The sequence below is a fragment of the Hyaena hyaena genome, unplaced genomic scaffold (genome assembly GCF_003009895.1).
Source record: "Hyaena hyaena isolate Hyena2069 unplaced genomic scaffold, ASM300989v1 scaffold_694, whole genome shotgun sequence".
In the NCBI taxonomy this organism is placed as follows: domain Eukaryota; kingdom Metazoa; phylum Chordata; class Mammalia; order Carnivora; family Hyaenidae; genus Hyaena; species Hyaena hyaena.
Window position 1 is genome coordinate 39352 of NW_024081327.1, and position 11959 is coordinate 51310.

The window sequence follows — 11959 nt, forward strand, 5'->3', positions numbered from 1 at the left end:
GTGCTCCAAATGGAAGTCAAGGGAAGAGGCCAGTCCTCCCTACTTTGCCTCCCCTTCAAAGTCCATTCCAGGGTCAGAGCTGTTGTGTTTGTGGCTCCTTCAGACATAGCAAATCATTCACCCAGTGGGGGACAAGAAAGAGTCATAACAGAGCTCTTTAAATTCTGTTGGGGAAAAATCCGCAATGATTTTTTCCCCCTCCTTCTCCCTCCCTCTTCTCTGCAACCACACCCGCCTTATTTTATGACTGAAATGATTCATTTAACTTGTGCTCGTCCACCAGGGGGCCCCAGGAGGCACAGGCTGGGTCCTCGGGTCCTGAGGACCCTAATCAGGCAAGCTGGGATCAAGGACTCTGAGTACAGTGCTGCCAACAGAGGGAGAAAAAGAAATGACAGAAGCCAAAACAGTCGTGTCTGTCTGGCCTGCCAGCCACAACCATGTGAGGGCATCGAGATGGATGTGGGACCAGCCTGGGCAGAGCCCTCCAAAGGATGGCTGTGATCAGGCCCTCACAAGAAAGCGCAAAGCAGGTGGGTGTTCCTGGATGGCCATCTGAAGCCATCTGTGAAGAGCAGTACTACCCCCTCGAGGACGAGATGCACCTGTGTGAAGTCATTCCCCTCTCTCTTTGCAGACTTGAGAGGTGTCACAAAGTCCTTGTGCCCAGGTACCGCGGCTCCCTCTGGGTTCTGGCACTGGGCCCTCTCATTCTTTGGCAGCGTCTGACAATCCCTCTGGCCTGGCTAATCAAGCACTCACCTGGTGCCTCTCCACTCCTAGGTCTGGCTCCCCAAGCTCCTGGGGACTGATCTGCAAACTCTTCCCTGGGAGCATCTAGGACACTTATTAGGGTGCAGCAGGGGGAAGGATGGTTAAGAATGGCTCTTCTTCTTTTATTTTTATTTATTTTGAGAAAGATACAGAGAACTAGTGGGCGAGAGGCAGAGAGAAAAGGACACAGAATCCCAAGCAGGCTCCATGCAGTCAGTGCAGAGCCTGATGCGGTGCTCAAACTCTCAAACCATGAGGTCATGACCTGAGCCGAAATCAAGAGTCAGATGCTTAACCAACCGAGCCACGCTGGTGCCCCTAGAATGGCTTCTTCTTGACCCTTTGGGACTTTACAAACATCACCCTGTCCATCCCACCAAAAAAAAGTAGACGTTGAAGCTCTAGCCCCTAACGCATCAGAAAGTGACTTTATTTGGAAATAAGTCATCTTTACAGGTCATCGGGTTAAAACAAGGTCATTTGGGTGGGCCCTAACCCAATAGGACCGGCGTCACACCTGCAGACACAGATAAGCAAAGAGGGAAGAGCACGTGAGGGAAGAAGTCACAGGAGAACACCACCTGAATACAGTGGCTCCACACTATGTTTGTGACACTTGTCTGTGTATTGCATTATCCAAGCCAAGGAATGTCTGAGGCTATCAGGAGTGAGGAGAGAGACATGGAAAGGACCCTTCCGAGGCAGCATGGTACTGCCAGCACCTTGAGTTTGGATTCCTAGCCTCAGACATTGTGAATCAAAAATTTTCTGTTGTTCGAAGCCGTCCAGTCTGTGGAACATTGTATGGCGGCCCTAGGAAAGGAATACACTGAGTAAGATCAAGGAAGATGGAGATGAGGTGAAGAAGAAGATGGGTGGGAAAGTCAAGGCTGATGATGGGTAAGAGGATGCCGAGAGCGGCTGAGTACCGCCAGGGGTGCATATGTGTGTGTGCACATCTGACAGTGTGAAAATGGATCTGTGAGCTCACCAAGCCCGAAGATTTTTCCTTCATAGGAAGAGCACATGAGAGGCAAAATGAACATTAAATCGTAGTCCAGCTCCACTGGAACAGGTAAGAAAGAGGAATCTTGTCTCTGACATTATGTAATTGATTTCAACCCATTTGTTCTGCAGCAGAGAAAACGAGAAGCAGGGAAGCTAAATTCCCTAGAGCCTTCCAGCAGCGGATAACTGAGTGTGGCTGGAAATCCAGTTTTCTGACTCTTAGCCCTGGGTAGTGCCATTCTGTCACACCGACCCTCAGAGGCTTACTTTTGGTCAGCGCACAGGGATTTACTCTGTCACCAATTCTTTCAAAGATTACATTCTGATTCCTTTTTTTTCTTTTTTTTTAAGGAAACGATTGCAATGTAGCCTACATACAGAAATATGTCTGTAAGTGGACAGCTCAGTGCGTCTATATCCATGTAAGCAGCACCCAGACAAAGAATTAGTACATCACCAGCACCCCTGAAGCCTTCCTACTCCTCCCAGTTGCTAAGGCCAACAAAGGAACCACTATCCTGACTTCTAACATTGCAGATTGGTTTTGCCTGTTTCTGAGCTTGATATAAATGGGATTTCACAGTACGCTTTTGTGTCTGCCTTCTTTCACTCCACACTATGTTTGTGAGATTTGCCTGTGTTTTGCATATGGAGTAGTTCATTCTCACAGCGATAGAGTATTCCATGGTGCTGGTCTTTTTGAACAAAATCAGGGGGTACACACAGAGAGAAGTGCCATGAAATAATTCAAGCTGGTCCTTAAAAAAAAAAGTTAAAGCAAAGGGACTACGGAAACAACAACAAAAAAAGTTGGTTAATCTTTACAAATTGGATGCAATTTATTGGCCATTCATTAAAAGCCACTTTCCCAGATCACTTCCCAACCTCCCTCTCCTCTCCTGTGTCCCTGGATTCCCACAGCCTCACTGTGTCACACTGGGCTGACCCAGTCTAGATGGATAGGATAGTGGCTGCAGGTTAACAAGCTGTGTTCTACCTGGGTGAACCCATCTCGACTTCAGAATTTCTCCGAGCCTACACTGTCACTTGACCAGCAGGGTTCCTGTGCATTCAGCAGCATCAGACCACCTTCACCACCAGGCAGGGAAGCCACCTCTCACATCTGGAATTTTGGAGTTATTCCCTTTGTCTGAATCAGCCTCCGAATAAAGCTCCTGCAGCCCAGAGGCCAGAACGAAGGGAGTCTGCAGGAGTGGGCTGGTCCTCTGCCCAGTCCCTCCCTTTGCAACCACGGCTAAAAGTCACTCCCACTGCTTTCTCAGGCTCTGGTCTTCATTCCCAAGAGCTGTGTGGCTGGATGGGGCTGCCCTCTTCTCTTCTTTCTCTTGGCAGACTGCAATTGCGTCTGGTTTCTTCATGCTGACCAACTTTTCTGGGGTCTCCTTTTTGCTGGTAACAATGACTTAATCCCAAAATGCAGCTTAAAGGGAGCCCCTATGCAAATCAGTGGGACTGCCTTCTTGAGCCTGAGTCCATATATGGTACAGTCCCTGAGCCAGGACAGGGAGAGTGGGGAGTGTAAGGCAGCACAGCTGATTCACCAGCTGTCTCTCTCTCTCTCTAAGCTAAGCCTGCCCACTCCAGTTTCCAGTGAAGTCAGCACTGCACCCGCAACAAAAGGTTAAGATGGAGAACTTTTTGGGAGGCTGCTACATAGTTTTTACTTCTTTCCAGACTCCCTAGTTCCTGAGAACCTGTCATCTCTCCAGTGTAGTCAAATTAAACTAGTTAATTTGACTGGTGGGTTTTCTTCAGCACTTCTGGGGTGGAGGTGGGTAGGGGGACATGTAGGTAGACGTGGGTAGGTGGACATGAAGACAGGAGACCCTTCTAGCTCAGAGGCTTGCTTGAGCCCGATCAACAAAGCAGACCCTTTGGAACTGGAAGCAGTCATGGGGCCCCACCCTGACACTGGGCAGAGTTCAGTGTTCACAGCCCTTAGTTGGAGCCTTGACTATTTTTTGGTCTCTACTCTTAGCTAGTTTTTATTCGTTCCATCTGAGCAATAGAACTAAGAAATTCTCAAACATAGGAAAGAATATTGGAGTCTGGGTTGCCAGACTCTACTTAAAACTCATTAATGGATAATCATGTTCTTTTTATTAGCACCCTGATGCCCCATTCCAGTGCCTGTTAAAAACAAATCCTTGTGCTAGACCCTGGCAGTGGTGTGCTGGAGCCAGCTCAAACTGGTCGCGAACCTAGTTGTTACGTTTTCAGGAAGTTTGCAAGCCGATCATGAAACACAATTATTAAAGGTTAAGTCACATAAGATCAAAATAAAAATAATAGAATAGAATAGATCAAAATTTAAATTATTTAAAACAAAGGTAATAACAGTCAAAACTCATTCACTTCCTAATTATTTTACTACATTTTACCATGCTCTGGGCTCTTGAGGTAATTCACATCTATTGAATCTGTGTGGTGGAAACATCATATAATGGTGTGCTTCTACATCTCTTTGAACTCCTTGTTCAGTAACGTCACATCAGGAGTTTGAAATCGGGTGATGGGAGAATATATTTCATGGAAGACAATACACATCGGGTGGCTTCCCCCCACCCCTTCCCAGAGCCAATTAGTAACCTTGTCCAGCATGCCACTGACTCTGGGGTCATCAAAGAATGATTTACTCCCTGGCACTCAAGATGGTTATGAGGTAGTGAGGGAGACAAGTCCTTCAAGACTTCAGTTGGGCAGTGTCTCCTCTAAAATGCCAAAAGAAGTGAGCAAAAGGGCTTTGAAGTTGGAGAGACCTACTGTAGCATCCCAGTTCTGCCACTTACTGGCCAAGTCACCTTAAATAAGTTACCCGATGTTTTTTTTTTTTTTTTTTTTTTTACAAATAGTTTATTGTCAAATTAGTTTCCACATAACACTCAGTGCTCATCCCCACAAGTGTCCTCCTCCATGCCCATCCCTCCCTCCCCCCCACATCCATTAGTCCTCAGTTTTTGTCAGCATTCAAGAGTCTCTCATGGTTTGCCTCTCTCCCTTTCCCCCACCATTTCCCCCCTTCTTCTCCCCCTTGTTCCTCCGTCAAGTTCCTCCTAATCCTCCTATATGTGCACACATATGATATTTGTCCTTCTCTGCCTGACTTATTTCGCTCAGCATAACACCCTCAAGGTCCATCCATGTTGCTACACATGGCCAGATTTCATTGTTTCTCATTGCCATGTAGTATTCCATGGTATAGATAAACCACATCTTCTTGATCCATTCATCTGTTGATGGACACTTAGGCTCTTTCCATGTTTTAGCTATTGTGGAGAGTGCTGCTATGAACATTGGGGTACATGTGCTCCTATGCCTCAGCATTTCTGTATCCCTTGGGTAAATTCCTAGCAGTGCTATTGCTGGGTCATAAGGGAGTTCTATTGTTAGTTTCCTGAGGAACCTCCACACTGTTTTCCAGAGGGGCTGTACCAGTTTACATTCCCACCAACAGTGTAGGAGGGTGCCCGTTTCTCCACATCCTCGCCAGCATCTAGAGTTCTCTGATTTGCTCATTTTAGCCACTCTGACTGGCGTGAGGTGGTATCTCAGTGTGGTTTTGATTTGTATTTCCCTGATGAGGAGGGATGCTGAGCATCGTTTCATGTGTCTGTTGGCCATCTGGATGTCCTCTTTGGAGAAGTGTCTGTTCATGTCTTCTGCCCATTTCTTCACTGGGTTGTTTGTTTTTCGGGCGTGTAGTTTGGTGAGTTCCTTATAGATTCTGGATATTAACCCTTTATCTGATATGTCATTTGCAACTATCTTTTCCCATTCCGTTGGTTGCCTATTAATTTTCTGGGTTGTTTCCTTGGCTGTGCAGAAGCTTTTAATCTTGATGAGGTCCCAACAGTTTATTTTTGCTCTTGATTCCCTTGCTTTTGGGGATGTGTCAAGTAAGAAGTTGCTGCGGTGGAGGTCAAGGAGGTTGTTTCCTGCTTTCTCCTCTAGGGTGTTGATAGTTTCCTGTCTCACGTTCAGGTCCTTTATCCATTTTGAGTTGATTTTTGTGCATGGTGTGAGAAAATGATCTAGTTTCATTCTTCTGCATGTTGCTGTCCAGTTCTCCCAACACCATCTGTTAAAAAGGCTGTCTTTTTTCCATTGGATATTCTTTCCTGCTTTGTCAAAGATCAGTTGGCTGTATACTTTTGGGTCCACTTCTGAGTTCTCAATTCTGTTCCATTGGTCTATGTGTCTGTTTTTGTGCCAATACCATACTGTCTTGAGGATGACAGCTTTGTAGTAGAGGCTGAAGTCTGGGATGGTGATACCTCCCGTTTTGGTTTTATTTTTCAGTATTACTTTGGCTATTCGGGGTCTTTTGTGGTTCCATACAAATTTTTGGATAGTTTGTTCTAGTTTTGAGAAGTATGCTGGTGCAATTTTGATTGGAATTGCATTGAATGTGTAGAGTGCTTTAGGTAGTAATGACATCTTAACTATATTTATTCTTCCTATCCATGAGCATGGAATGTTTTTCCATTTCTTTGTGTCTTCTTCAATTTCCTTCATAAGTTTTCTATAGTTTTCATCATACAGATCTCTTGTATCCTTGGTTAGGTTTATTCCGAGGTATTTTATGGTTTTTTGTGCAATTGTGAATGGGATCAGTTTCTTGATTTCTCTTTCTGTTGCTTCATTGTTGGTGTATAAAAATGCAACCGATTTCTGTACGTTGATTTTGTACCCTGCAACTTGGCTGAATTCTTGGATCAGTTCTAGTAGGCTTCTGGTGGAGTCTGTCGGGTTTTCTATGTAGAGTATCATGTCATCTGCGAAGAGTGAAAGTTTGACTTCCTCTTTGCCAATTCTGATGCCTTTGATTTCCTTTTGTTGTCTGATGGCTGATGCTAGGACTTCCAGCACTATGTTAAACAACAGTGGTGAGAGTGGACATCCCTGTCGTGTTCCTGATCTCAGGGGGAAAGCTCTCAGTTTTTCCCCGTTGAGGATGATGTTAGCTGAAGGCTTCTCATAGATGGCTTTGATGATGTTTAAGTAGGTTCCTTCTATCCCAACTTTCTCGAGAGTCTTTATTAAGAAGGGATGCTGTATTTTGTCAAATGCTTTTTCTGCATCTATTGACAGGATCATATGGTTTTTATCTTTTCTTTTATTGATATGATGTATCACATTGATTGTTTTGCGAATGTTGAACCAGCCCTGTAACCCAGGAATGAATCCCACTTGATCTTGGTGGATGATTCTTTTTATATGCTGCTGGATTCGATTTGCAAGGATCTTGTTGAGGTTACCCGATGTTTTTGAATCATTTGCCACATGGGAATAATAGCATCTCCTCATAAGATTGACACAGGGATTTAATGGTAAAGACATAAGGATATCGAAAGGGGATTTCTGATTGAGGGAACAGCATGAGGAGTAACACAGAGGCATAAATGTGAAAGCACTTGCCAGGGAATGCCTGGTGGCCTAGTGTGTCTGGATATTCAGATACACCAGAAATAACAAGAGAGACAGAGTGTAGGTATGGTGTGACCCTGGAAATGCAGGATTAACAGGGAGGGAAAAGCCAAGCCTGAATGGCATAGGACTGGGAGACGGAGCCACCATGAAGGCGGCCAGCAATCCAAGCCATCAGGTTAGGAGGGCACCACAAGTTCAAGCATAATTAAGACAATAATCTCAACCAAGAGTACCACCTGGCAGGCAGCGTTCTGGACTACGGAGATGTATTTATCCAAGACAAATTCCCAGCCGTAAGCAGAAATATAGGAGCCTTGCTAGCTCCTAAAGAGGGATGAGCAGGAGTGAGGCAGGAGATCTAGATTGTTTTGGTGGCTCAACATCATCATCAAAAGGCCAAGCTTTCTCTTTTCACTCTGATATTCTCATTGCTATTGTCAGTGTTTCAGCTTTTATCCTAGGTGTGGATGCCTAATGCTGGCAAGATAGCAGCCACATGGATGGAACTCGAGGGTGTTATGCTGAGCGAAATAAGTCAGGCAGAGAAGGACAAATACCATATGTTTGCACGTATAGGAGGATTAGGAGGAACTTAACGGAGGATCGTGGGGGAGAAGAAGGGGGGAAATAGTGGGGGAGAGGGAGGGAGGCAAACCATGAGAGACTCTTGAATGCTGAGAACAAACTGAGGACTGATGGGTTTGGGGGGAGGGGAGGGAGGAGATGGGCATGGAGGAGGGCACTTGTGCGGATGAGCACTGGGTGTTATATGGAAACCAACTGGACAATAAACTATTTAAAAAAAAAAAGATAGCAGCCACAGCTCATATCATCTCAAACATAGTAGGTAGGAGCAGGGCAAGCCTCCTGAAAGTCTGTCTTTTTATCAGGGAGAAAACTCTTTCCCCCAAAGCCCAGCAGATACCCGCTGTATAGCTCATCAGCCAGAGTGGGTCACATGCTGTTGCAGGCGAAACAGTGGCCTCCAAAGATGCCCACACGCTTGTCCCCTGGAGCCTGTGATTTTATTACCTGGCAACAGGGACTTTACAGATGTGACTAAGGGTAGAAGCTGGAGATAGGGAGGCTCTCCTGCGTTATCCGGGGTGCACAATCTAATCACATAAGTCCAATGAGGTGACAGAGATGGCAGTGTGAAGAAGATGTGTCGCTGGTCCTGAGGTGGAGGGGACTGTCTAAGAACTGGAAAGAGGCCTCTTGATGCTAATAGAGGAACCCGGCTGGCAGCCAGGGACCTGAGTCACGGAGTTTCAGGGAACAAAATTCTGCCAATACCTGAAAGAGCCGGGAAACCAATTCTCCTTGAGAGTCTGCAGAAGGGAACTCAGTCCTGCAAACACCTTGATTTTTAGTCCAGGGAGATCTGTACCCAACCTCTGAGACCTACCCAAATGTAAGAGAATAAATTTGTGTTGTTTTAAGCTAAAATTGTAGTCATTTGTTTTGGCAACAATAGTACATTAATACCCATGCCGTCTCCTAAAGACAATGAAAGCAAAGGAGACAGGGACAGCCATGCTTGACTTAGTCCAGTTAGGGATTGTCTCCTGGGATTGGGTGACAGACCAAGTTCCCTGAGTGTGCTGGCAAGTGTCCAAAAAATTAGGAAGGAGGGAACATGGCTGTGGGTTTGGAGCCAACAATGCAGAGAACTAGAGCCAGGACTGGGATCGGGTAAGCTCCGGGTCAGACGTGCCAGTTGTTTCCAGCTGTCTTCTGGCTGACTGGACTGGCTATTAAGCAGTTTACATATCATCCATGGCTACAGCCAGAGGGCCCCATCAGCCCCAAGAGATCACCTCCGTTATAACCAGCCCCAGTCCTGATAAGGAGAGAAAGACTCCGAGAACGGGCACACAGGCTGCCAGCCTCTGGCTAAGCTTCTAGAGATCAAATCTGGAAAACGCTGCTTCCTATACTTCATCAAACCGAAGAGACCCTCACTTGTAAGATACACCATTATTTCATGAGCCTCCGTGGAAGAAAAAGTGCTACCAAGTAAACAATGCTGTGCCATCGGTTTTAGGATCACTGTTATTCAATGAATAAGATGCTAAAGAGAGGAAAGGGGTGCATCTTCAAATTGACCCGAACATGGTGCTACAAATCTTCTGCTCTTGCCATAAGCTCTAATCTGAGCTCTTACTATGCTGTCAGCTCAGTCAAACCTGGCAGGAGAAGTGCTCCTGAGACTCCAGGGAAGACAAGAGACCAAGATGGGAAGATGAGAGTGTGCAGCTCCTGGAAGCCAAGCTGATGAGTGCAGGCTTTGTCCTGCAGGCAAAGGGCAGTGGCCGAGGGGATCCTGGCAGGGACGCAGGACAGCTCAGATCCTAGGGCCCCTGCTGTCTGAAACAGTATTTATGACTCCGTCTCATATCAAAGCATGAAGGATCATCCCCTCTTGCCCGAGAGAGTTGGAGTTGGACTAAACTAGCCACATAGCGCTGGTCGGTGCGTTTGCCCTGTTACAGATGGCGATGCACTCAAAGAACAGCTACTTTATCCCTTTATCTGGGGCTGGCCTTGAGTCTAGGAAATTTGGGAATCTTCCTGAGTGGCTTTATAATGAGGGGAAAAAAATCAGCGTCACTTTATGGAAGTGTCCCCAGGAAATCACCTCATTCCCATATTTTTTCTGATCAGGTAAAGGAGATTTGGAAAATGAGTGTGGCTGGCCTGAAGTGACCCACCTAAGGAGTGGCAGAAGGAGGCTGGGGTCCAAGTCTGCTGCTCCTCCCCAGGGCATGTCAGGAGAGGCATCTGTGAGTCCAGAAACACCACCCCCAGGAACACCCCAGGTCTGCATCTCACTAGCCTCACATCCCATCTCTTATCTCCTCTGTAAAGCTGGGCTAGTAACAGTACCTGCTGCAGAGGGTTGTTGAGAAGATTAAATTGAGAGGCGTAGACAATTGCCTGCGAGCTAGTCATTGCCCCATAAGAGTGACTGTTACTGTTGTTATTGTTCTGAGTGATCTCAGGCTGCCTGCATCACCTCACTCCTGCTATCAAGCTGCAGGTCTGAACTTTGAGACTTAGGGACAGAGGCATCTGTGGAATTTGCTCCCCTTGCTAATCTGGTAAAGTCAACAAATCATTTCTGTTCAACCCTACAGGAGCCTCTGGAGATGTGAGTTCATGGCGTGGCAGTGTTTCCTGTGAGGGCCCGGAGCGCTGGATGGACGGAGCGTGGGCAGCCCAGCGGGGGAACCGAGGACCCTCTGCAAAGGCTGGGAAAGCCATCTGAGCATAGAGGGGCACAGGAGCCATGAGACGCCTGGGCGGGGGCACTTGGCGTGTGGATGGTGCTGCGAAGGCCAGGAAGGGGGATGTGATGTGGGCCTTTATGCTAGAAAGGAAGGGCACTCAGTCTCTGAAAAGAACCATTTTCTGAGGCGCTCAGGAAGGGCCGCGCACTGGGGATTTCCTACCCGGGGCTCCGGGCCTTGGCTGCCTTCCCAGAGAAAGGTGGTGTTTGTAGTGGGGAACTTGCACGCTGCGAGCTTTAGTTCAGTGACGGATGGTGCCCACTCCTGTCTCTGGCACTGCCGGTCTCCCTGCACCTTGTTCAGCTGGGAACAAAATGCTCTTTGCTTGAAACACCCACTTGAGATGTCTTAATGCAAGACAGGGACACAGAGGTCAAGGCAGAAGTGGAATAGACGAGAGGAGAAGTTATGAATAATGCTGGATGAAGGGGAGGTGAGAGCCACGGAGGGTGTGCCCTGCAGACTGTACAGAGGGGGCTATCTCAAAGGAAGGGGCCCTCGGCACACGGCTTTAGTGCGGCCAGCCCCTAATTGCTGTTCATGCTGGTGTGGCTTGCCAGAGGAGCTCAGTGTGGTCTAAGGAAAAGCCTCCTTGGAGAGAAGAATTTCAAAATTAAAAAAAAAAAAAAAGGCACAATCAACTCCCTTTTCCTCTCTTTTCCAACCTCAATCAAAAAGTACAGTATGTGCTATTGAAAAATCACATCTCAGAAGCAGTGTGCACTTTCTGACAGCATCTGCCAAGATTTCTGATGAGGCCGATAGAAACAAACGTGTTCCATTTTCATGTTGTATAATGAGGAGATGGACTCCTTGCACATCTGTTCAGGCAAGACAATGATGATCTTATTACTGGAGGCTTTGTGCTGCAAATACCGCTTTCTGTCTGTCCTACCCCAGCCGGTAGCGGGCCTCTCTCGCCGCTTTCCTCCCTCCTCTCTTTACCATCCCTTGCTCTCATGTCTCCTTCCTTGCTCTCACTTTTCCTCATCTCTGTCCTCACTCAGAGCCCTGCCCGCTCTACACCAACCTGTGGGACAGAGTGAGAAATTCCCATCTTACCAAGAGGAGGGGATGCTGAGAAGGCCAGGAGCTAGCTGCTAGGGATCAGGAGAGAGGAGGAGCTTTGGGTCGCTCATCACAGCCCTGGGATGTGCCTTTCGGACTGTAAAGGGGCCACTACCACTTGTCAGCAAGAATTGTTCAGCCCAGCCAGAGAAACCTCTGGACCTGCCCCATGCCCAGTCTTATCAACAAGGAATCAGGAGACAGCAGCGTGACCAGCTAATTCCTGCCAAGGAGACAGCAAATGGAAAGAGCTTGTTTCTGAAACCATTCATTCATTCGTTCGTTCATTCATTCATTCTTGGCAACAAATATTCATGTAGTACCTACTATGTGGCAGGAAATGAACTGTTTTTTTAAGGCACATG

General features: G+C 47.0%; 1 long non-coding RNA gene across 1 annotated transcript; it reads left to right on the forward strand.

Annotated features, from left to right (window-relative positions):
• Positions 1-289: 289 nt before the first annotated feature.
• On the forward strand, positions 290-2367 carry LOC120220387. Its single transcript, XR_005525563.1, has 2 exons — positions 290-533; positions 2134-2367. It is a non-coding gene; the product is annotated as an uncharacterized LOC120220387 (long non-coding RNA).
• Positions 2368-11959: the final 9592 nt, after the last annotated feature.